General features: G+C 38.0%; 1 protein-coding gene across 10 annotated transcripts in view; it reads right to left on the bottom strand.

The window, feature by feature from the left end:
* TRIM9 (tripartite motif containing 9) overlaps positions 1 to 25,030 on the bottom strand; it is a 266,633-nt gene that overhangs the window by 164,771 nt on the left and 76,832 nt on the right. For 7 of the 10 annotated variants that reach the window (XM_055097574.3, XM_034937545.3, XM_034937543.4 and 4 more), the window contains exon 2: positions 6,663 to 6,707. The exons of the other annotated variants lie outside the window; for them this stretch is intronic. The gene's annotated coding sequence lies outside the window, so the exon portion shown is untranslated. The remainder of the gene's footprint in view (positions 1 to 6,662; positions 6,708 to 25,030) is intronic. 10 annotated transcript variants of the gene reach the window in all.

A 25,030-nucleotide genomic window follows, 5' to 3' on the forward strand; every position in this document is an offset into this window, starting at 1 on the left:
GGAAGTGGCACATATGATTATGGAGGTTAAATCCTATGATCTGCCATCTGCAAGCTGGAGACTGAATAAAGTCAGTGGTGTAATTCAGTCTGAGTCCAAATGCCTGAGAACCGGGGAGCTGACCAGGGGAGCAATCCCAGGGCAGAAGAGGTTAGATGTCCCAGCTCAAGCAGTGAGGTAGGAATAAAAGGGTGAATTCTCCCTTCTTCCACCTTTTGTTCTACTCAGGCCCTCAATGGATTGGGTGATGCCCACTCACATTAAGGAAGGCAAACTACTCTGCTGCGTCCAACAATAGACTCAATTCAAATGCTAACCTCAGCCAGAAATACCTTTGCCACACATCCAGAAACAGTGTTTAATCTGGGTAACCTGTGGCCTGCTCAAATTGACACATAAAATAAACCATCACAGGAATCAAGAGAAAAAGAAATGTCCTCTTGTTGCTTTTTCTAAAACAAATTCCGAGTCAAAGAAGGAACATTACTTTGTGGCATCTGGATTAGCTCTTAGTATTTCCAAGTAGTACAATAATGATTGAATCTGTTTTGTGATTAGATCAGCCACACTGCATTTAGAGGCTGGTAGAGGTTACAGTACAACCAGAAATTTCAGCCAACTGAGCTAAACATACATCAGTGATGGCTTATGCCTGCATTTCCTGCACAAGCTAGAAAGAAAGGGCCTAAGCCTTCTTTGTTACAGTAACTTGAAGACCCGGGTCTGGGAACTGCCTCATCTGACTTGCCTCTCCAGAATTTCACCAGATAATGCAAACTGATGGAGGTAGTCAGAAAACAGACTGAATCTGTCTTCATTCGGCATGTGTTAGACAGAGACAGCATATGGTTGCATTATAAACTCTTGAGACAGATTTGCTTCTGGAAACCTTTCATTGCCCTATTGCTGTTGCCATGTCAACTGCTAGGACTTTGATTCTGTCTTGGTCCTTCCTTCAGCACTTGACCACTGGGGTGTGACTTCTGTTGAGCACTCTAGGAAAGCTCAGTTGCGACTACAAAGACTGCGTTGCAGTTTATGGGTGTCATAGGGGAATTGTATCCTCTTTTTGCTGCTCGGGGCAAAGTTACTATTTTGGGTCTGAACCCTCTCTCTGTGGGTGCTGCTCAGAGGATCTGGGTTGTTCCCTTCAGGCTAGGTGATTACATAACCTGGAGGTGTGACGGGAACTTTTCCTCTTCCATTGTGTGACTCCTACAGTGGAAAAATAATTACAGTCATGGCGGTGAGTAAGTAGGGGGCAAAGCAAACAACTGAATGATGTGCAACTACTTTCTGCTCTAGTGTCATGTGACAGTCTTGTTTTCAGAGAGAGGCTCTCAAGCAGTGGTGTCTTACAATGCTTCAGGATGGAAGCAACAGCCAACACTGAAGAGTATCAGGCAACAATATAGAAAATTTTGCTTTCAATTTCCAATTGCATTAACCTAATTGTCTAGGTTAGTGGATTAAATAGACAAGCTAACAAATCTATTTAAAAATGTTTTTAGGCTTTGTTTTAATACAAGACATTTTTAGATCGCGTTATGATTCTGACAATTTTCCATTCTGGAGAACTACTGTTCACTAGCTCTTCTTTATAAACAGAGATAATTTTGTGAGAAATTAGAAGTAAATCCTTATATTTAAAATGTCTCTTTTCCTCATATTTTAATTATTTACATAATGAAAATTCATAGAACTACATAAAAGGTACTGGGTCTGGGGCTGGTCAGATCTCAATGTAGTAAGAACAAATTAGTTTTCTGCATAATAAAGACTTAGGAATTTGTAATTCATGGCCATTATCACTCTGCTGGCCTTCATATTTTTGCATTGCTTATCACAGTATATTAACAAATATTCATTAAATCCCTGTGAGCAAAATCCAGTAAAAGATTGATATCATCACTGTCTTACCCATTTTGTCAGAGGACAGAAATGAAGATGAATTGAGTTTATTCTTTCCTTCCTAGAGGAATTTGGCTAGAATAATAATTCACTTGGCTAAAACTGGCTGGAAAACATGGGAGGGAGAAGAAAAAGAGGCTGGAAGGGAAGAATAAAGCATATATATTTTTAAATGTTAGTTATATTCCAATATGCTAGAGCTTTGACGGCAAGGCTCTTGGCTTCATCTTGACTTTCGATCACGTTCTTCCTCTGGTGACTATGTAAATGAATTCATAATATTTAACACATCTCAACGCACGTGCCCCTTCTGTTTTCTTTGCACCACGTTGTAGATCTGCTTGTTTGTGTTCTCTCAGCCAATCTGAGGCATTTGCCTCAAATGCCATAACACCAATGAGTCCTTTGATCAGAATGGAAGAGGAGGGAGCCCAGAGGCACAGACATCCTGGCCTCAGGGAATGCTCAGCAAGGACTTCCCAGAGTCCCTGTTCCCAGCCCAGAGGTCACTTCACCTACTCCATAATGGACCTTCCATTATGTGGTCCCTGGGAACGAAGGCAACGCCCTTTAAAGCAGCTGCCATCATTTACCAATTCATCAAACCCCCTAAAGTCACCATGGTTCTCCCTGGTTGGCCTTCTTCTTTGAATTCAAGTTTTTGTTGCTGCCGTTGTTCGGTAAGCCTTTATTAAAGATGTTTTTATTACAGTCTGTATTTGAGTAGAATATCTGTTTTGAAATTGAAGTTTAATTTCACACTTTTCTTAAAACATATATTGACACAGAAAAGATATGTATAGATGCATGCGCATATGTAGCAGGAAGAGCATTTGCTATTTTGAGGCTTGACAGAGAAATTAAGGAGGTGCAGGGAAAAGAGAAGGGAGAGAGGTCTCTTTATAAAGAGTAGAGAGAAAGAAATCAGGCCTATCAAGGATGGCTGGTGACTTCAGAACCAGTCATGTCTGAGATATATATATAATCATTCACACGGTTCAAAAATTAAGAATTGAAATCTTCCTCCCACTCGTCTCCAATTCATATAGACCACCTCTCCAGTTTTCCCTATTCTATCAACAAATGTTATTATTTTCTCAAGAAGGTTTCCAGAGTTTCTCTGTGCATATACAAATATGAATAAATCTATTTATGCATTTATTCATTCAACCAATTACCAATTGTTCCAGGCACAAAACAAAGCTCCCTGACCCCAAAAGATTACATTCTAGCTGGAAGAGACAGATGATATACAACAAATATAACAAATTTGAAAATAATATTTTCCATTAGATCAGTGGGTCTCAGGAAGAAAAAAACAGAAAACGTAAGGAAACAATCAGGATGAGGAGATTGGTTGCTGTTTTCAAGATGGCAGTCAAATGAGGCCTCATTGAGAAGGTAATATGTGAGCAATGACTTCAGTTGGGAAATGACCATGGGCTGGGGAAATTTTTTTTTTTTTTTATAGATGGGAGTCTCACTCTGTCGCCCAGGCTGGGGTGCAGTGGTGTCATCTTGGCTCACTGCAATCTTCCCCTCCCAGGTTCAAGCAATTCTCGTGCCTTGGCCTGCCCAAGTAGCTGGGACTACAGGTGCTCGCCACCACACCCAGCTACTTTTTTGTAGTTTAGTAGAGACTGGGTTTCATCATGTTCGCCAGGCTGGTGTCAAATTCCTGGCCTCAAGTGATCCGCCCACCTTGGCCTCCCAAAGTGCTGGGATTACAGGTGTGAGCCACCGCGCCTGGCCGGGGTGGGGAAAGTTTAACCCCACTCATAATAAGGAAAATGGTTTTCACCTGTGTTTCGTATGGGCACAGTGGTATTGATGAAAAAAGCCTAACTCTGTAAAATATTTAAAGAGATTTATTCTGAGCCAAATATGAGTGACATGGCCTGAGGCACAGTCTCAAGAGGTCCTGAGAGGAGGTTGGGTTACAGCTTGGTTTTATATGTTTTAGGGAGACATAAGATATCAATCAACACATGTGAGGTATATATTGGTTTGCTCTGGAAAGGCAGGACAACTCAAAGGGAGGAGGTGCAGGAGATAGTGCTTATAGGTCATGGGAGCATTCAAAGATTTTCTGACTGGCAATTGGTTGAAACAGTAAAGTTATTATCTAAAGACCTGGAATCAATAGAAAGGAGTGTCTGGGTTAAGAAAAGGGGTTGTGGAAACCAAGGTTTTTATTATGTAGATGAAGTCTCATAGGTGGCTGCCCTTAAAAATAATAGATGGCAAATGTGTCCTACTTGGACTTTTAAAAGGTGGTAGACTCTCAGTTAACCTCTTCAGGACTGGGAGGGGCTAGAAGGGGAAAGATCTAGTTATGTTATTAGAGATTCTTTACAGATACAAATTTTCCCCTACAAAAGATGGCTTTACAGGGCCATTTCAAAATATGCAAAGAAACATATTTTGGGGTAATATATTTTTATTTCCTTATCTGCCATGTGATACTAGAGGCAGGTTGGAACTTGGTATCTTATTGCTACGAAGAGTCTGCTTTGTCAGTCTGAAGACCTGTTTTTAATGTTAATGCTGGTCAGTTGTGCCTGAATTCCAAAAGGAGGAGACCCCCTTTCCTTCTCATTATGGCATAAACTAGTTTTTCAGGTTTCCTTGGGTCCCTTTGGTCAAGAGGAGGGGGTGCATTCACAATCAGTTAGTTGGGGGGGTTGGAAATTTATTTTTGGTTTATAGTGGCATTATAAATTACACTGGATGGCCCCCACACAGAACTGGATACACGTATTCCCCTCCATCAGTGCTCCTCAGGAAAACAACCTCTCTTTGTTGGCATCTCATCAATGTCAACAAGGGGGACTCACATACATTATGTCGTTAAATGTATAACTTTCGTCCTCTAGGAAGAAACCAGAAGAAGCTGCTGTAGTTCTACTTTGGTGACATTTGTGAGGCAAAGACAAAGCAGCATCTAGAAGGGGCAGCTTGTTCCTTTGCTTCCAGCAGCAGTGGAGGGTGGGGGAGTCACTCTAACTCCTCTCATTTATTGGGCACTTAATATCTACCAGGCACACTGCTAAGGATATGATCTCATTTGTCTCTACAACAACGCTGTGTTGTTGTGGGATAAGAATTTTTATTCTATTTTGACAGATAATAATTTATTAATGTTATAGGTAAAATGTTAGACTCAGGTTATGGAAACTGGCCAAGGTCACATAGATCCCAAGTATCCAGTTCTGAAGCCTGTAGTTCTGGAGTGGGATGGACTCATTGCAGTCCTTGCCTTTCAAGGCAAATATCAGGCAGTGGGGTATCATCTGCCTTCTGCTGTTCACGATTGGAGCAGCTTGGTAGTGGCTTTGAGCAGCGCAGGTAAATATGTATGCTATCTCCCAGGAGGTCATGCTGTGGTTTCTCACAGAATCCATGATACTTGGCATTTAGCTTGATTTTTTTCCCCTTCTATAATAAAATACCATATCAAGTCCACTTCTGTCAAATGTCCTCATTGGTTTCACATCTTTAAGTCTACCTGTAGATTACTAAGGCAGTTTCAAAATTAATCACGGGATTCTCATATGAAACTCACAGTCATTGTTTTGTCACTTTTTATTATAAAATAGTGCAGTGTCTCTTATCATTTAAAAGTTAATGGTAACTCCGTGCAGTTTTAACAATATATCTCACATGGCTTCCAGAACACTTGTTCAGGTTACTAAATTCCTTGGCTTGTTGCTGACAGAGTTTACAGAAAAAGGAATAAGTTTTTAGTTGAGCTGATCTATTTTAGGACAAAAGGGAGTGGATCTTACATACACTAATGTTTACTTAAAATTATATCTCTAGCCAGGTGTGTGGTGGCATGTGCCTGTAATCCCAGCTACTTGGGCAGCTGAGGCGGGAGGACTGCTTGAGTACAGGAGTTCAAGGCTGCAGTGAGCTATGATCACATCATTGTACTCCAGCCTGGGAGACAGAGTGAAAGACCCTGCTTCAAAAAAAAAAATCATATATATATATATATATATATATATATATATATATATATATGATAGTCTCATCTCAATCTGAATTCTAATTATTCACTAAAAGTACAAAGTACATCATTCTTTTGGGATAAAACCCATTCCTATGCCAATGCCAGAGTGAGTGTGACTGGAGCTGGATTGTCAATTCTATAATTAAAACGTCAATTTTTTGTTCTTTAAAAATGTGGTTCTATTTCTATTCTTCTATTATTCTCTTTGATTCTCAGAAAGCAAGAAGAAAAATAAACTTAAAGTTTGTACCCTTGATGAAGAATTGACCCAAACACTTCTTTCTGTTGTTGAAGATGAAATGTGCCTTTTGTATTTTAGTTATTGAAATTTCAGCCTTGGAAGTATTCCATTTTTTAGAAATTAAAGGTCTCAGAAGTTGCTCAATTAGGATCCTTTTATTTGTGACTGATTTATTAATCAATTACAAATGTGATTTAAAAGACATACTTTTGAGATCTATTAATTTGTTATTTATCAATATAATTCATATTTACTTTTCATTTTGAGATGTTTTAACCATAAGTGATGCTGACATAGGAATGATATAGGGGAGACAGGGATAGAAAATAAATGTCTGACATTCTGATGTGTTTTTAAAATTAATTGGAAGCAGTATTCAGAAATATTCTCTAATTAGCTGTCAGCTTTCAGCCTGCATTCTGTAGCAATCTTTAATTTGACATCCAGAGATACTTCTTTATAGAAGAAAAACACAAATCATAAGTATAGATCTACCTGGTACTTTCTGGAAATTCTTGTAAGCTGCCAAACGGTTCTATTCTGGAACACAAGAAACAAAACAGCAGAAATCACTTATGTCATTGCAAAAACAAAAAATGTCTTTGTTTTACTATCATCATCATTATCATCATTGACTCTGAGTTTAGGAAAACTTTGCTTTCCATTGGCTTTAGGTGTATCTTTTGCCACATGTCCACAGTAGATGCTCGATAACCATTTTTTGAATGAATGAATGAATGAGATGTTTATGTTTATGGCTGCAGTGGGCCAGAGTTGGAAGATCTTAAACATTTCTAAGCTGTTACATGAGTCAGCACTGCAATACTTGTGCTAAAGAGAATCTTTCAGAGTTCATTTTTTCCTAAGTTGTCTGCTGCATGAATCGTCCTAAAGTTCTTCCAGACACACTGGGACTCCCAAATGCCTGTGATGTAAGGCCTCTGCAATGTGTGAATGTGTAGGAAGTGTTTTTAAGATTTTCTTTCCCAATCAACTTGCTTTTTGGCAGATGACACAATTAAGGTGCAATATGTAGGTGGACATTTGCTAAATTATAAAATAAAGGAGGCTAGTGGGTGAGTGCAGAGGCAATGACATTAATAAAGTGGAGAAGATAAGAATCAGATAATTAGAAAAGGCAATTTTTTTTTTTTTTTTACAATTTATGAAGAGCCATGAAATGTTATACTAACAGAAAGAATTAAGCAACCAAAAACATATACCAGCCCTCTGCAGGAAGGGGAGACTACAAAGACAAAGATTATTTTATTTTATTTATTTATTTTTTTAGATGGGGTCTTGCTCTGTCACCCAGACTGGGGAGTGCAATAGTGCAATCTTGGCTCACTGCAACCTCTGCCTCCCCGCTTCAAGCGATTCTCCTGCCTTGGCCTCCTGAGTAGCTGAGATTACAGGTGCACACCACCATGCCCAGCTAATCTTTTTGTATTTTTAGTAGAGACAGGGTTTCACTATGTTGGCCAGGCTAGTCTCAAACTCCTGACCCCGGGCAATCTGCCCGCCTCGGCCTCCCAAATTGCTGGGATTATAGGTATGAGCCATCATGCCCGGCCAATAATTTTATTTTTGACCTGCAACTTTTATACGCTCTTCTACCAACTTAATCTCTCATTTTCTGATTTTTAAACACACACACACACACCCCTGTAAATATAAAAGTATAATGTTGTAAAGCAAATGTGATTTATAAAACAATCAGTGCATGAAATACCTTCTGAATACAGAAATACAGTTTAGAAAAGTTCAGTTTCTAGAGGATTTCATATGGTGACATTCGGCAGTTCAGTCCCAAGTCATTTTACCAGGGAGCACAATCACTGTGAATTTAGCAGCAACTACATTGCTGTTTTGACTCTCAGCCTTGAAGACCAGTGCTTGGTTTTGTGCATGCACCAAGAATGAATCCATCTCTTGAAGGCTGACTTACTAGAGACTGATCAGTAAAATCAAACTGCCAGTTTGTTTGTACAGTTTCATGGCACATAAAACTGTTACATCGGCAAGAGTCCTCACATCAACATGACTAGCACATTCTCTTGCTGTAGAAGACCAAGAAAAGAAGTTAGGCCAGCCCTAGAAGGCTGTTTGATGAACATGGACTCAGGATACAGGAAGTGAGAGCAGCTGAGTGGCTGAAGGTATCAGGCCTGAGGTGGCCAGTAGATGCTCCCAGGAGCCAGACAAGTAGGAGAAGTGGGTGAAGGTACCCTCTGAGGGCTTTGGACAGGCAGAGAGCAGTCTGCAAGGGACAACTGTTATTAATTCTGATTGTTGCTACAAGGGAATAAGAGTTTTTTCAAGTAAAGTAATAAATGGAGAATCTGATATAAAACGTTTTCATTCAAAAAACATTTCCAGTGTGGCTGGGCACCATGGCTCATGCCTGCAATCCCAGTAGTTTGGGAGGTCAAGGTGGGCAGATCACTTAAGGTCAGGAGTTGGAGACCAGCCTGGCCAACATGGTGAAACCCTGTCTCTACTAAAAATACAAAAAGAAAAAGAAAAAGAAAAATTAGCTGGCCATGGTGGCACACACTTGTAATCCCAGCTACTTGGGAGGCTGAGGCATCAGAATTGCTTGAAACTGGGAGGCGGAGGTTGCAGTGAGCTGAGACTGCTCCACTGCACTCCAGCTTGGGTGACAGAGCAAGAATGTCTCAAAAACAAACAAACAAACAAACAAACAAACAAAAAATGTCCAGTGTGAAAGAAAAAAACCAAGGCTATAGTTTTCCAAAGTGGAGGCAGGAGATTGTGCAATCCTTTCACAAAGGTCAAACCACAAAATGTTCTAATAGATTTAAATAAACAACCAAAGTCAGTATCCACCAGCTTTCAAAATTCATCAGTTGGGAGTGCCTTCATTAACTAACCAATCAGAACTGGTTTGCAATTTAGGATTTCTGCCTAGCCAATGAATTGCCTATGGAAACAACTTTTCATGGAAATCCCCTATAGAAAACCTCTCCTGCATTTGCCTTACAAGACACTATTGGAGGCTGCCCTGATTCAGTGTACCAGAATTGCAATTCTTGGTTTCCCAAATAAATGTTATTTATTTTGACCTCATGTTGATCTTTTTTTAGTTTTTGTTTTGTTTTGTTTTGTTTTTTAGCTAATGTCAGAAATGGGACCTGAAGTGATCTTACTCAGTGGTCCACGGACCAGTGTTCTATAAAGTACGGTGAAGTCCACACAACAAAGAGCCACTTGTACTCTCTGCTTCCTCGGATCACAGGCTCCCTTGCTCATGAGTCCTCTCAGGCTCTGGCCTCCTTCCCTTTGGTTTTGGTCAATGTCTTTATTTGGGAATCTGAGAACGGTTGTTCCATCTGTGCCCACAAAGACTTTTAGGCTGTGCAAGAGTTTTCCTCGTTTATCAAGAGTTTGCCAATATTTACGTTTTCCTATTAGTGAGTATTATTATTATTGTTATAAGTATGGGATTCTTTAATTCTAAACCTTGTAATGATTGTTCCCCTTCTGGAACTCCTGCTAGTTTTATGTTAAAAAAAATTATGAACACTGAACCTGCATTTATCTAGAATACTGGAGCTTCTATACAAAAGATGCTTTCAAATTACAACAGCCAAAGTACAATTCCTTTGATATATCAAAACTAGATTGTCTCCTAACTAAATTAGAAGACCAATGTTCTAAAACAAAATAATCTGAATGGGGTGCATATTTTAATTGACATTTAGAGGTGTCCAAACACATTCAGGACTCTAAAAATTGCCTCTCTTCAAAACACAGTCTCTAAACTCACAGAGGCTAATAAAAAATTTAAAAAAGAAAGAAAATGTCTTCGAGGCTCAGATTTCTTCCTTCATCTCTCATTCCCTGACTTCTTTTTCTACATACTAGACTTGTTGAACTTCCTTTCTATTTTTTGACACTGAAGCTTCTCTTGATTCCCTTGTTTATGTTAAACCTGTTCAAATTCATCATTTCAATCTCCATCCACATAATGAAGGCACTCACAAATATTTCTTATACACCCTGGACAAAAGTCAAACTTAGGGATATGGCTAAAGAGTTTCCCAAGGCTTCTGAGGATCCTCATAAATTTGCTAAGATTTTCAAATTGTTATCCATACTTATGAACCTAGTTTCTCTGACCTTTATCAATTAATACATATGCTTATTGAAGAAAGTCAGGCACAACATTGAATAGCAAAAGCAGGCTGGAACAATCCTCTAATAAACCTCCAATGCAGTATGCCTCTTGATAAGGAAAAAGCCCATGAAAGAATCAAAACTTTATACCAAGCCATTGTTTTAAGTATTCCCTAAACCAATAGACTGTAACAAGAGTGAGGCCTACACCCAAAAGGAAGGTGAGACAGTACATGACTATTACAACAGACTTGAAATAGTTTTCAAGAAAATCTGAATGCTCCCCTTGGACACTGAATCTACCAAACTGGCTTTTAATTCTATATTCATAAACGACTTAGATGAAGATCTTGCAATTCTAGTTAAACAGGGTTGGTTTAATTGGAAATAATGCCCACCTCTGATTTAGTTAACCTGGACAACCAATTATCCCAAACAATTTCTAAGATCAACAATGTGAGGCAAATAAGATAATGATGCTACAGCTTTAGCAGCTTTCTACCTTCATAATAAAAGATAGCAGTCTAACACCAGAAAATCAAATCTTAAAGGGGTCTGTCACTGTTACAAAAAGTGTGGACATTGGGAAAAAAATATGTACAATTAAAACCTGTTGAACAAACCCTTAATAAGCTGGCCTCTATGTCCCTTATGGACTGAGGGTACTCCCGGGAAAGAAGGTGATCTTTCAGATCTTGCCTCTTTATCATTTGGGTGAAACTTTCCTAATGATTGGAAAGGAGGTTCTCACTGTCCTTTTTGACACTGGAGCAACCTTCTCTGAGCTTACTCCCACCAGCCTCAAGCAGCCCCTTCCTTGAGTACTGAGTACTGAAAAAATTCAAATGGCGGGAGTTTCTAATGATCATTAACACTTTACACATCTTTACCCTTGCTTTTTCAATTGGATCCTCTGGGACAGTCATTATTTTACACTAGTTCCCTCAGCCATAGTTCACTTACTTGGAAGGGACTTAGAAAGTTTCATGCTGCCATTTCCTTTTCCGAAAAGGGGGAGATAATTTTTGAAATCCACTCAACCCCCTCTTTATTTATTAATTTAATTTAATGTTTTCAGAGACAACATCTCACTCTGTTGTCCAGGCTGGAGTGCAGTGGCATGATCATTGCTCACTGCAGCCTCAAACTCCTGGGCTCAAGCAATCCTCCCACCTCAGCCTCCTGAAGTAGCTGGGTCAACAGGCATGCACTACCACACCTGTCTAATTTTTAAATTTTTGTAGAGATGGGGGCTTGCTATGTTGCCCAGTCTGGTCTTGAACTCCTGGCCCCAAGTGATCCTCCTGCCTTGGCTTCCCAAAGTGCTGGGATTACAGGCATGAGCCACTGTGCCTGACCTAACCCCTGCTTTTACTAATAACAGTAAGAATTCTTCAACATCTTGGGGAATTTCTGCCCTTAACTTAAATAACGAAGATACTGAGTTTTTCAAAAGAGTTTCCTGAGGAACTCTGGGCTAAATCAATAACAAACATTGGATGAATCCATTTGGCTCCCCCATTAAAGATTCAAATGGACCCAAAGAACCCCCTAACTAACCAGATAATACTCCCTAGGCCTTGAAGCTCTTGCAAGAATTAAACAAATTATAAAAGAAAATAAAGCCAATAATCTTATAATGCCTTGTACTAGTCCTGTAATACTTCTATCCTTCCTGTAAAGAAACCTCATAGATGAGGATGAAGATTTGTACAAAACCTAACAGCGATTAATAACAATGTCACTCCTTGACACCATGTTGTTCCAAACCTGCATACCCTCCTGGCTTGACTTTCATCCCCACAGATGGTTAGTTTTTTCACAGTGATAGATCTTTGTAGTGCTTTTTTTCCTTTAGCATTCCCGTGTGTGCTGATCATAATTCTGAAAGACACAATCTCAAATGCCATAGCCTGAATGTTGACATTCTGAAAGATCAAAATCCCTAAAGTTTAAAATCCTGAATGTATAAGATCCTGCCAAGAAGATTAAAATCCTGAGTGTTGAAATCTTGAAAGCCAAATTCTGGGGAAGATATTAGTTCTTTTCTGGTTGTACACATTATGTTAATTGTGTCATATTAGGTAAAACTATTACCTTGTTATTGTCTTTATTTGGAAATTAGGTATGGTTTAAGGAGATACATACGGGTGCCAAGTTGACAAGGGGTAGAGTTGTGGACTTAATTTTAAGTGTCAACTTTACTGGATTAATGAATACCTAGAAACCTGGTAAAGCATTATTTTGGATGTGTCCATGAGGGTATTTCCAGCAGAGATGAGTGTGTGAGTGTGAGTGGACTAGGTGGGGAAAATCTGTCTCCAGTGTTGATGGGCACCATCCAACTGACTGGGGGCTCAGAGAGAACAAATACAGAAGGTGAATTGGTCTCTCTCTCTCTCTCTCTCTCTCTCTGAAAGCTAGGACAGACTTTTTTCCTGCTGCCTTGTACATCAGAATTCCAGGTTCTAGGATTTACATCAGTAGCCCCTTAGGTGTTGAGGCTTTTGGCCTTGGACTGAGTTATACCATCAGCTTCCCTAGTTCTGAGGCCTTTGGATTTGGACTGAGCCACACTAAAGGCATTCCAGGGTCTCCAGCTTTCAGATACTCTGTTGTGGGACTTTTCAGCTACCATAATTGCATGAGCCAATTCTCCTAATAAATCTCCTCTCATATGTCTATATATACATATCCTATTGGTTCTGTATTTCTGGAGAACGCTGATTAATACAGATTTGATGTTGGGGAAACAAATAGCATTCCTTCCTACTGTGTATGCAAGAAATCTGTGAAATTGTTCCCTTGCCAAAAAGCTATGATAAGTTTAGTGTATGAGTCTACTTCATGGTGAAAGATAAAGTTTAAAAGCTAATTATTATTGGTGCTGCAAAATCAGAAAGCATTTAGTCGTAATAGCCATGCAATAACCAGACTTTCAAATTTGTACAACCACTCTCCAAATACAAGTGCAGCAAGTGTTTTGAAGATCATAGAAGACATACAAACACAGGGAAAATTATAAGAAATTTCCCCTGTCGGATGCCCTCTCTCACCACTCCTGTTCAACATAGTGTTGGAAGTTCTGGCCAGGGCAATTGGGCAGGAGAAGGAAATAAAAGGTATTCAATTAGGAAAAGAGGAAGTCATATTGTCCCTGTTTGCAGATGACATGATTGTATATCTAGAAAACCCCATTGTCTCAGCCCAAAATCTCCTTAAGCTGATAAGCAACTTCAGCAAAGTCTCAGGATACAAAATCAATGTACAAAAATCACAAGCATTTCTATACACCAATAACAGACAAACAGAGAGCCAAATCATGAGTGAACTCCCATTCACAACTGCTTCAAAGAGAATAAAATACCTAGGAATCCAACTTACAAGGGACGTGAAGGACCTCTTCAAGGAGAACTACAAACCACTGCTCAATGAAATAAAAGAGGATACAAACAAATGGAAGAATATTCCATGCTCATGGGTAGGAAGAATCAATATCGTGAAAGTGGCCATACTGCCCAAGGTAATTTATAGATTCAATGCCATCCCCATCAACCTACCAATGACTTTCTTCACAGAACTGGAAAAAACTACTTTAAAGTTCATATGGAACCAAAAAAGAGCCCGCATCACCAAGTCAATCCTAAGCCAAAAGAACAAAGCTGGAGGCATCACGCTACCTGACTTCAAACTATACTACAAGGCTACAGTAACCAAAACAGCATGGTACTGGTACCAAAACAGAGATATAGACCAATGGAACAGAACAGAGCCCTCAGAAATAACACCGCATATCTACAACTATCTGATCTTTGACAAATCTGAGAAAAACAAGAAATGGGGAAAGGATTCCCTATTTAATAAATGGTGCTGGGAAAACTGGCTAGCCATATGTAGAAAGCTGAAACTGGATCCCTTCCTTACACCCTATACAAAAATTAATTCAAGATGGATTAAAGACTTAAACGTTGGACCTAAAACCATAAAAACCCTAGAAGAAAACCTAGGCATTACCATTCAGGACATAGGCATGGGCAAGGACTTCATGTCTAAAACACCAAAAGCAATGGCAACAAAAGCCAAAATTGACAAATGGGATCTAATTAAACTAAAGAGCTTCTGCACAGCAAAACAAACTACCATCAGAGTGAACAGGCAACCTACAAAATGGGAGAACATTTTCACAACCTACTCATCTGACAAAGGGCTAATATCCAGAATCTACAATGAACTCAAACAAATTTACAAGAAAAAAACAAACAACCCCATCAACAAGTGGGTGAAGGACATGAACAGACACTTCTCAAAAGAAGACATTTATGCAGCCAAAAAACACATGAAAAAAATGCTCACCATCACTGGCCATCAGAGAAATGCAAATCAAAACCACAATGAGATACCATCTCACACCAGTTAGAATGGCAATCATTACAAAGTCAGGAAACAACAGGTGCTGGAGAGGATGTGGAGAGATAGGAACACTTTTACACTGTTGGTGGGACTGTAAACTAGTTCAACCATTGTGGAAGTCAGTGTGGCGATTCCTCAGGGATCTAGAACTAGAAATACCATTTGACCCAGCCATCCCATTACTGGGTATATACCCAAAGGACTATAAATCATGCTGCTATAAAGACACACGCAGACGTATGTTTATTGCGGCACTATTCACAATAGCAAAGACTTGGAACCAACCCAAATGTCCAACAATGATAGACTGGATTAAGAAAATGTGGCACATATACACGATGGAATACTATGCAGCCATAAAAAATAATGAGTTCATGTCCTTTGTAGGGACATGGATGAAATCCATGAGGGAAATCATCATTCTCAGTAAACTATCGCAAGAACAAAAAACCAAACACCGCATATTCTCACTCATAGGTGGGAATTGAACAATGAGAACACATAGACACAGGAAGGGGAACATCACACTCTGGGGACTGCTGTGGGGTGGGGGGAGGGGGGAGGGATAGCCTTGGGAGATATACCTAATGCTAGATGATGAATTAGTGGGTGCAGCGCACCAGCATGGCACATGTATACATAAGTAACTAACCTGCACATTGTGCACATGTACCCTAAAACTTAAAGTATAATAATAATAATAAAATAAAAATAAAAAAAAAGAAATTTCCCCTGTCAAATTATTCAAGCATGTGCAACTTCTGACCCTTCTCATATAGTGCCAATTTGTTATGCTATATATTTCATCTTCACATCATTTTTAATACTGGAAATATAAATGGTATAAAGACTTTTAGAGCATCCTAATTGGTTTTATTCAATTTTTGCAAATTTGACTCCATAAACATGCATTATCACAATGTTGTGCATGTATATAGAAATGTTGAAATTTCCTCAATAAATGAAGAGATGTCCTTTTGGTACACCTGCATTTGTGAAAGGTTAAATTTCTTGATCTTGACTCTCTGGACAAGAATCTTAGTTTCTGATTGATCTCATCAAAAAACTTAGGTTGTCTCATCACAGTATTTCAGATGACTACAGTTATAAAATTGAGTGCACACAGTTACCAACCATAGTGATATGCATTTATACATTTTGCCTTTTGATCTATTTTTTAATGAATATGGTTCATCTGCTCATAACTATTATACACATGTAATTGTTGTTAATGTACCTGTTCATGCTTGGAAAATATGTGTATTATTATATGATTGCTATTTTATTGTGTGAACTAGCCTATGACGTGTTCTGTCTTGTTTTTATGTTTCTCAAATAAACCCCCTTTTGGATGCCCCATTCTCCATGATGTGCTTATTTCACATTGCATGCTTGTATCAAAACATCTCATGTACCCCATAAATATATACACCTACTATTTACCCACAAAAATAGAAAATTAAGGCCAGGCATGGTGGCTCACGCCTGTAATCCCAGCACTTTGGGAGGCTAAGGCGGGTGGATCTGAGATCAGGAGATGGAGACCATCCTGGCTAACACAGTGAAACCCCGTTTGTACTAAAAATACAAAAAATTAGCCGGGCGTGGTGGCAGGTGCCTGTAGTCCCAGCTACTCGGGAGGCTGAGGCAGGAGAATGGCATGAACCTGGGAGGCAGAGCTTGCATAAGAACGCACCACTGTACTCCAGCCTGGGCAACAGAGTGAGATGGCATCTCAAACAAAAAAAAAAAAAAAAAAAAAAAGGAAAAGAAAAGATAATTAAAAAATAAAATCTAATTTAAAAAGTATATAAATGTATTTTTAAAAATTTTTAAATTTATTTCTTCCATAATTATATTTTTGGGATTTTGATCTTTCAATATTTCAACATTCAGGATTATGACATTTGGGATTGTCTTTTCGGATTATGACCCAAACCCTTCCTTTTATTTACCTTCATGTGTGAAGAACAACAATATACCGGGAAAATAATGCCCTAAGAATATACTGAAAGCCTCTCTTTTTTTTTTTCACAGAGACTGAAGAGAGATTTAACAAACATGCCTTTCCCTCAGGTTTGACGCTCTTGCAGTATGTTGATGATGTTGTTTCCCTGTTTCCCTTCTAAGGAGGCTTATGAACATGATAGTGTTCATTCCTTAACCTTCTAGCAGACAAAGGCCATTATGTTTCTACAGAAGAGATTCCAGGCTCATGTTAAATACTTAGGATTTTTAAGATCAAAGATATTATCTTGGATATCAAGAATTTCTCTTAGATCCTGACAGACTAAAGGGTATTTTAAACTTTCCTCAACCTCAGACTAATATACAATTTACAAGAGTTTTGGGGCCTAGCAGGTACTGTTGAAACTAGATGCTTAATTTTTCCTTGATAGGTCAGCCCTTATATGCCCTTCTAAAACTTGACAAACTAGATCTCCCAGACTATGAAGAGAATGCTTGTACAGCATTCTATCAATTAAAAGAACTCCTAAGTCCTCCTGCCTAGGGCACCTCAATTACCAGCTCTTATTCTCTCTTTTTGTGCATGAAAGATGTCAACCTAAATAACAGACAGAGATAGACTCTTTAAGAGAAAATGATATTTATTTGAGAATGGGCATCGTAACGAAAATACAAGCTATAGTAAACTATACCCTGGGGCAAGGAGAAGTTTTAAAGGCAAAATGAGTAGAGTTATAAAAATTGTTTTAAAACAACAATCCTTGGCTACAGGGATCAGTAACCAGAGTGGCATTAGTCCAAGGCTGGACAGGCAGTTGCTGGGTAGATATCCTCGCAGAAGTAATTTTCTGTGTGTGAAATTGCACACACAATGAGATGAGATTTGGAGGGAAGAAAACAAGGTTGTAGTTTTTGTAGAGTCTTTTATGATAGTTCTTGTTATCAAGCATTCATGCATGTGAGCTCTTCATGGCCTTCCCTGACTTCATTTGTCAGAGTTTTAACACAAGTTACTCTATTTTGATTGTGATTTTACATTTTACATTTCCCCTTTAGATTGATATCTTTTCCCAAAAGCATCACTGATGAATCATTCTGTAGTTAGATTTCCATTATCCTTTGGTGCTGGAATACATCAGTCCCACTTTGTTGGTCTGGTCCTACATCAGAGGGAGTGACTAGTAACATGGAGTAAATGTCAAAATCCTTTTAGCCACATTTGAGCAACAAGGTAGGTTTGGAGGGAGTGGCTTTCAGGCTCAGTCTACCTAGAGTCCATTGTTAAGTTCAATTTTGTCTCTTCTGTAGGCACTGGCTATCATCTCAAATTGCTGGTCCAACATTATTCTGTTAGGAGCTGTACTTCTGCAGAAATTTAAAAAGTAACAGTGTTATGGTTTGGATGTTTTGTCCCCTCCAAATCTCATGTTGAAATGTAATCCCTAATATTGGAGGTGGAGTATGATGGCAGGTATTTGAAACGAGGGGGTAGATCCCTCATGGACAGCTTGGTGCCATCCTCACAGTACTGAGTCTTACTCTATGAGTTCACATGATTTCTGGTTGTTTAAAAGAGCCTGGAACCTTCTCCTCACTCTTTGTTCCCTCTCTCAGCATGTGACATGCTGGCTCCCCTTCACCTTCTGCCATGATTGTAAACTTCATGAGGCCCTCACCAGAAGCAGATACTGAAGGCATGCTTGCACAGCCTGTAGAACTGAGCCAATTAAACTTCTTTTCTTTATCAATTACTCAGCCTCTGGTATTCCTTTATAGCAATGCAAATGGACTAACATAAACAGGTTTTCTTAAAAAAGAAAACATAAAGTAAAATTACTAGTAATATGAAAATCTCAGTTTGCATAGTGGTTTTTAGCCAGGAACCTCGGCTTAAAGGCAATTGAATGAATAAATCAAATAACCATGGGTAACTAGGTGACACCTGTTGTAATTATATGACCTGTTTTCTTATTTTGTGTATGTGGGTCACCACTTCTCCAGAGGAATTTATCCAGGTACAGCATGTAATATTAGCAGTATCATAGACATTTTCTTATTTGACAAACAGGTAATATAGAACAATTTTATCATCCAGTATCCCATGACTGGGTTGAATTAAAGCAGAGAGTGAGCAACAGTCATATTAGGGATATTGCCAAAGTTACCCACTAGGTGGACTAAAGGATCTCTTAGGTCAAGGTCTGTCAAATGTCTAGCATAAGCTACTGAGTGAGAAATTTCAATTACACTATTTTCCTGCCAAGTGGAAAAAGTCCTACCTTTTACCATTAAAAGGGATAAGAGTCTCATTACAATATGGTGTCTTGTTGCAATGTCTTAGGAAAAACTGTTTATGGCAGAAAGCCATCAACTTCTTGTTCTGGTTTGCATGTCTCTGGTTATGGCATTGGGTCCCTAGTTATGGCATTGGGTAGTTTGAACTTTCTATGTGGCCCATATATCAGATGAGATTTGTTTCTTAAAAATTATCTAGTCTCAGCCTATAGGACTCCAGGAACAGAGAACATTTCCATTGTTAGTGATATTATGGAAGAAAGTTGGATTGGAGGAACATAGAAGAATTCAGGATCCAGTCTAACCTACAGGTAGATAATGAAAAAAGCAATACAGAGGGCTGCAATTTAATAATGGGTGTATTGTAGCTTTTTGGGGAAACATACAACTTTTCTCTCCACAGTCTTTTTGATTTCTACCAAAGATAATAAGAGTGAGGAAAATTTGTAAAATAAGTTGAGTCTCACTGACTTTGGTCTGATTATTTCACAAGTGCAGCAGGACTAGTAATTCATTACGTAAGAATTTTAGATTTAAAAACGTCTCAAGGCTAACAAGACAAACCAAAGCAGACTTCATATTTTACCTACTGTCTTGAGGTTCCTGAGCCTGTTAGAAAGTGACCATTTTTACTCACTCACCATAAGGCTGAGAACCCTTGAAGCCAGGCATCCTATGTACATTCTCAAGTATGACATTCCAGTGAAAACCTGGGTAATATAAGCAATGTTTCCAATGCTAGGGAGGAGACTTTTATTGAAATTATGCAGACAGTTGTTTTACCATAAAAATAAGAATACTCGTGAATAGTATCCAGACTTTGGAGGGATCAAGTAGGAGAAGAAGTAAATGCTTACACTTTTGTTCATATGAGTATACTTTACCAAATTAAACTATAGATAGCTTAAGATAAAAAGTTTTCTTAAGCCTGAAAAACACTTAGTAAAGAACCAACAATGTCTCAAATAAAAGTCATAAAACATTATCTTTATCAGTTATTCAATCTCACGTAATTTTTGTTTTGCTTGATCCTGATTAGCAGCTTTATAAATTCATCAGTTTCTTCATCAGAATTCTGGAAATTTGTTTTAGTCCACTGATCTTAAAGTTGCTGGAAACCTATATTTAAGAATATTTGTTAGAGCCTTTTCCATGAATCTGATTGAAAGTGCTTTTAGAGAAGAATCGAAACTGTGAATGACAGAGACTTAGAATAGCCATGATTAAAAATTTGATAAAAGTGTATTATAATCAGCAATTGATATGGAAATTTGGTTATTTCTGTGGTATACAACATTTTAACACAACAACTGAAATTATGACTGATACCATTAGATTTCTATGAATCTATATAATTTTTGAAATAATATACCTATAAATGTAACTGAAAAAAGATCTAGCATCATTGATCATTTGACGAGGCTTTCAATATAATTCAACATCCCAAATAAGCCTTATTTAGTACAATATAACTTTTTTTTTTTTTTTTGACACAATCTTGCTCTGTCACCCAGGCTAGAGTGCAGTAGTGTGACGTTGGCTCACGGCAACCTCTGCCTCCTGGGGTCTGCCTCAGCCTCCCAAGTAGCTGGGATTACTGGCATAAGTCACCAAGCTCGGCTAATTTTTGTATTTTCAGTAGAGACAGGGTTTCACCATGTTGGCCAGGCTGGTCTCGAACTCGTGGCCTCAAGTGATCTGTCTGCTTTGGCCTCCCAAAGTGCTGGGATTACAGGCCCGCGTGAGCCACTGTGCCCGGCCCAATATCTCACTTTTATGAGCCTTTAAGAAGTTCTGGGGCCTCTGGAACATCCCAAAGTTAGTTCAAAGTCAAAAAAGACTTAATTTAGAACTTGATCCTTGGGAAGCCTAGCAAGGATATCAAAAGATTCAAAACACTTGATCAAAATAGGAACACAGGTCACTGTGAAATAATAGTCACTTATTTAACAAGAGTGGTAATCAAAGACTTCAAAAGTTATACAGAAAGTTACATAGATGTAAAAACAAAACAAAACCCCTTAACTCTTTCAAAACTCAGTTTTCCTAAGTAATCACAAAACTAATAAAGACAACATGAAACACAGGAAATTATCTTGATAAAATGTAAAATTTTTGTTTCTTAGACCAGTTACCAAAAAGGTAAAGAAAGCCTCCTGCAGTGTGATGGTTTCTCCTAATGGAAAGCCCGTTTAGCTAACCTGGAGGTTGAACCTGATGAGAAAGTACTTGAATTTAATCAAACACAGGAAGAATATGTGCTCAAGGCTATGAGTGTACCCCATATTATAGAGGAATGTAAATAAGAAAACTAGTACCTTGAGCAGGAAAATACATGGCTTTTAGTAAGAGTATGGGAAATTTCCTGGTTACATGGAACAATTTGGAAACATCACGAAAAGCCAAGAGTATAGAATCAAGTTATACTGGAGGAAAACATTGCTCTAAATTGTAAATCTCAGTTCAGATGATTGAAAATGTAAAGAAACAGATTTCAGAATTAAATCAAAACCTCTTGCAAATTTTACCAAGAACAGATCAATTCTTCAAGGAAACCTTCTTGTAACATGGAGAACCACATTTTAGTTTTATATCAGTGTATTTTTAATATCAAAGCTCAATCTTTTTTTTTTTTTTTGAGATAAGTTCTCGCTCTGTTGCCTAGGCCGGAGTACAGTGGCATGATCTTGACTCACTGCAACCTCCACCTCCCAGGCCTGAGGCAAAAGCGATCCTTTCACCTCAGCTTCCCAAATATCTGGGATTACAGGCATATGCCACCACACTGAGCTAATTTTTTAATGTTTTTGTAAAGATGGGGTCTCACAATCTTGTCCAGGTTGGTCTTGAACTCCTGGGCTCAAGTGATTCTCCTACGTCAGGCTCCCAGAGTGCTAGGATTACAGGTGTGTAATCTCCACCCAGCTTCAAAGATCAATCTTTAGAAAGATACAAATAATTTCCTTCTAATTATAGCTAACTTGATCATGCACAAAAGTTCTTTCATAAATTCATGCTTCACAAGCCTTTCATGGCTTACTCAGACCTTCCACAACCTACTTAGGCCTTCTGCCTTGTCCTATACTTCCTCTTTTTTTTTTTTTTTTTTTTTCTGAGACGGAGTCTAGCTGTCTCCCAGGCTGGAGTGCAGTGGCGCGATCTTGGCTCACTGCAAGCTCTGCCTCCCGGGTTCACACCATTCTCCTGCCTCAGCCTCCCCAGCAGCTGGGACTATAGGCGCCCACCACCATGCCCAGCTAATTTTTTGTATTTTTAGTAGAGACAGGGTTTCACCGTGTTAGCCAGGATGGTCTCGATCTCCTGATTTCGTGATCCGCCCGTCTCGGCCTCCCAAAGTGCTGGGATTACAGGTGTGAGCCACTGTGCCCTGCCTACTTCCTCTTTCTTAAATAATCAGTCATTTTACTTTAGGAGAAAAAAATTACTTTCTTTTTCCTCATCATTTTGAAAACTATTCTCTTTTTAACCTTCTTCATCAAAAATACATGTTCATACTTAATAACTTTCTATGTAATGCTCCTTCCTACTTACTGATTCCTTTCTAACTTGTTTCTCTTTTTCTTCCTGCTGTAGTTTGAATGTTTGTCCCCTCCAAAACTCATGTTAAAACTTAATCCCCTATGTGTTACTATTGAGAGGTGGGGCCTTTAAGAGGTGATTGAGTCATGAGGGCTCTTCATCCATTCACGGATTCATGGGTTAATCATGGGAGTGGACTGGTGGCTTTATAAGAGAGAACTGAGACAGCATGCTTAGCCCCCTCACCATGTGCTATCCAGCACTGCTTTGGGACTTTCCAGAGGGTCCCTACCAGCAAGAAGATACTGACCAGATGTGACCCCTTGACTTTGGGCTCCTTGGGAGTAAACTTATTTTCTTTATTAATTACCCAGTTTCAGGTATTCTGTTATAAGCAATAGAAAATGATACTAAGATACTTTCTAAATTTACTTTTTTGAAACAACCTTAAATAATGTCTGAATTTAGAGAAAATTATACTTCTCAATACAGCACACATTTTTATGCCTTTCTTACAATTTTTCTTACCAAAAACACATCTTATTTTGGGGACATATTTTGTACACAGAATTATATACATTAATTAGAACTTTTAATTCTCAGTTACCTTAATTTCTAGCAAAAACTTAGGAAGTAAGCAGTTCTGAACTGTCTATTACATATCAGTATTCTATAGATGAGAACCATTTAATAATTTTTAGAAACATGTTTCACATAATTTTTATGTGTATTAATAGGCCAAAATACATTTAGTTTCTCTATGAAATTCAAGAAGCCAAGAACTTACATTTATGTCCAGCAATTTGTTTCAGTATTTTATCTTATTTGAAAGTTATCCATACATTTAATGAGTATCTATTACTTAATTTAATATCACATAATTTTAGGATTTCAAATTCTGTGAAAAGTTTATTTATAAATATTTATCCCATGTACAGTTATCTAATTTATTCATTTTTAATAATTATACCTAGATTATGAAAATTGAGCTATTAGATAAAGCTAGTCATGATTTCAAGTTATTTCCTAGTTAACCATTTTTACAGCATGTGACTGTCAGGTGAATCACCTAAGTAAGAACCTTAAAATTAAATATATAGGTATCTTGCTGATAACTCAGAAAATACAGCTGTGTTCATTATAACAACAATATTAAATTAGTCTTATCAAAGACTCACACAAAGATCATTCTGTTTTTAGGTTGGGTTTACAGTTTTAAGACCTTAAAACATCCAGCAGAGACAAATATGATCTTACCAGTAAACCTAGGTGAAAATGTATGCTGACAATTCTGAAGACATTTCTATTTTTATTTTATCAACACATTTAAAACCAGATTATTTATCAAAGATTTACATAAGTCACATGAACTAAAATGCATTTGGGTTAATTACTATATATTTTAGCAATTTATATGAGGACTCACTTATTTAAGCCAATCTGAATAGAATTCTGTAAAGGGATTTCTGGCTGACTACACCAGATTCTGCCATATAGACACACCGTACAACATAATACATATACATATGTGTAAACACAGCTAAACACATGTACACACAAAGATTATATAGTTTTCCTTTTAGAATTTTAGTCATGATACAGTACAACATGGTAATATAAATTCACTAGTATAAAAGGAGAGTTGGATCCAAATTGTGTTTTTGACAAAACGGGATCCCTTCACATGGCTAAACTTTACTTGCTCTGATAGGTAATATTATGAAGGCTGTGGACTAAAATGTTGGGTAAAGTAATTTGATTAAAAATATATATATTTTACCCTCCCCACTCCCCTTTAGTTTTAAATGAGATTAAGGTTAAATTTTCAAATGTTTACATTTTGTCTAGCTCTGGCTGAACTGTATAAAAGAAAACAAAAGCCCCAAGTAGTCTTGAATTTTTGTTATGAATTTATATTTTGTTTGCTGAGTTGGTTTGCTTGATTAGTCAATGAAGGCGTGGAAGCATTTTAGAAAGGTATTTGCAGTTTTTCTTTTTGGCTTTTTCTGGCTTCTGCATGACAGGCAAGGTAGTTTTTATGCTGGACAAAGATATTATTGCTCTAAGCACAAGATTTTGATGTATTGTTCTGACAGCCTAACTTTTATAAGCATTTATCAAGTTATTTTCTTTTACATTACCAATCCTTCAATTAGCTGTTCTATCACCCTAACCAACTGTTAGCCAGGCAAACCTACATTTACATTTCCAAAAGAATGACTCAGGTTTCTAGGATGTTGGTTACCAGGGAGTTTTTGTAAATTATAAAGCCATTAATTTGAAAGTTCTTTAAGATTTTATTTTTCTGTCTTGCCTGGAATGCCATAGCATATCTTGATACTAGCAGAAAAGTCATCAGATTCAAAGTTGGTAGAAAAAAAAAAATACAGAACTTAGAGGGCTCTATATGTTAGCTCTAAAATTAAAGTTTCTAATCCAATTCTAAGAAAAACAGGCTTGGGGAGTTCAAATGATCTCCATAATGGCCACTGATTTAAAAATTTGCCTGA

This window comes from Pan paniscus, chromosome 15 (assembly GCF_029289425.2).
Source record: "Pan paniscus chromosome 15, NHGRI_mPanPan1-v2.0_pri, whole genome shotgun sequence".
Classification (NCBI taxonomy): domain Eukaryota; kingdom Metazoa; phylum Chordata; class Mammalia; order Primates; family Hominidae; genus Pan; species Pan paniscus.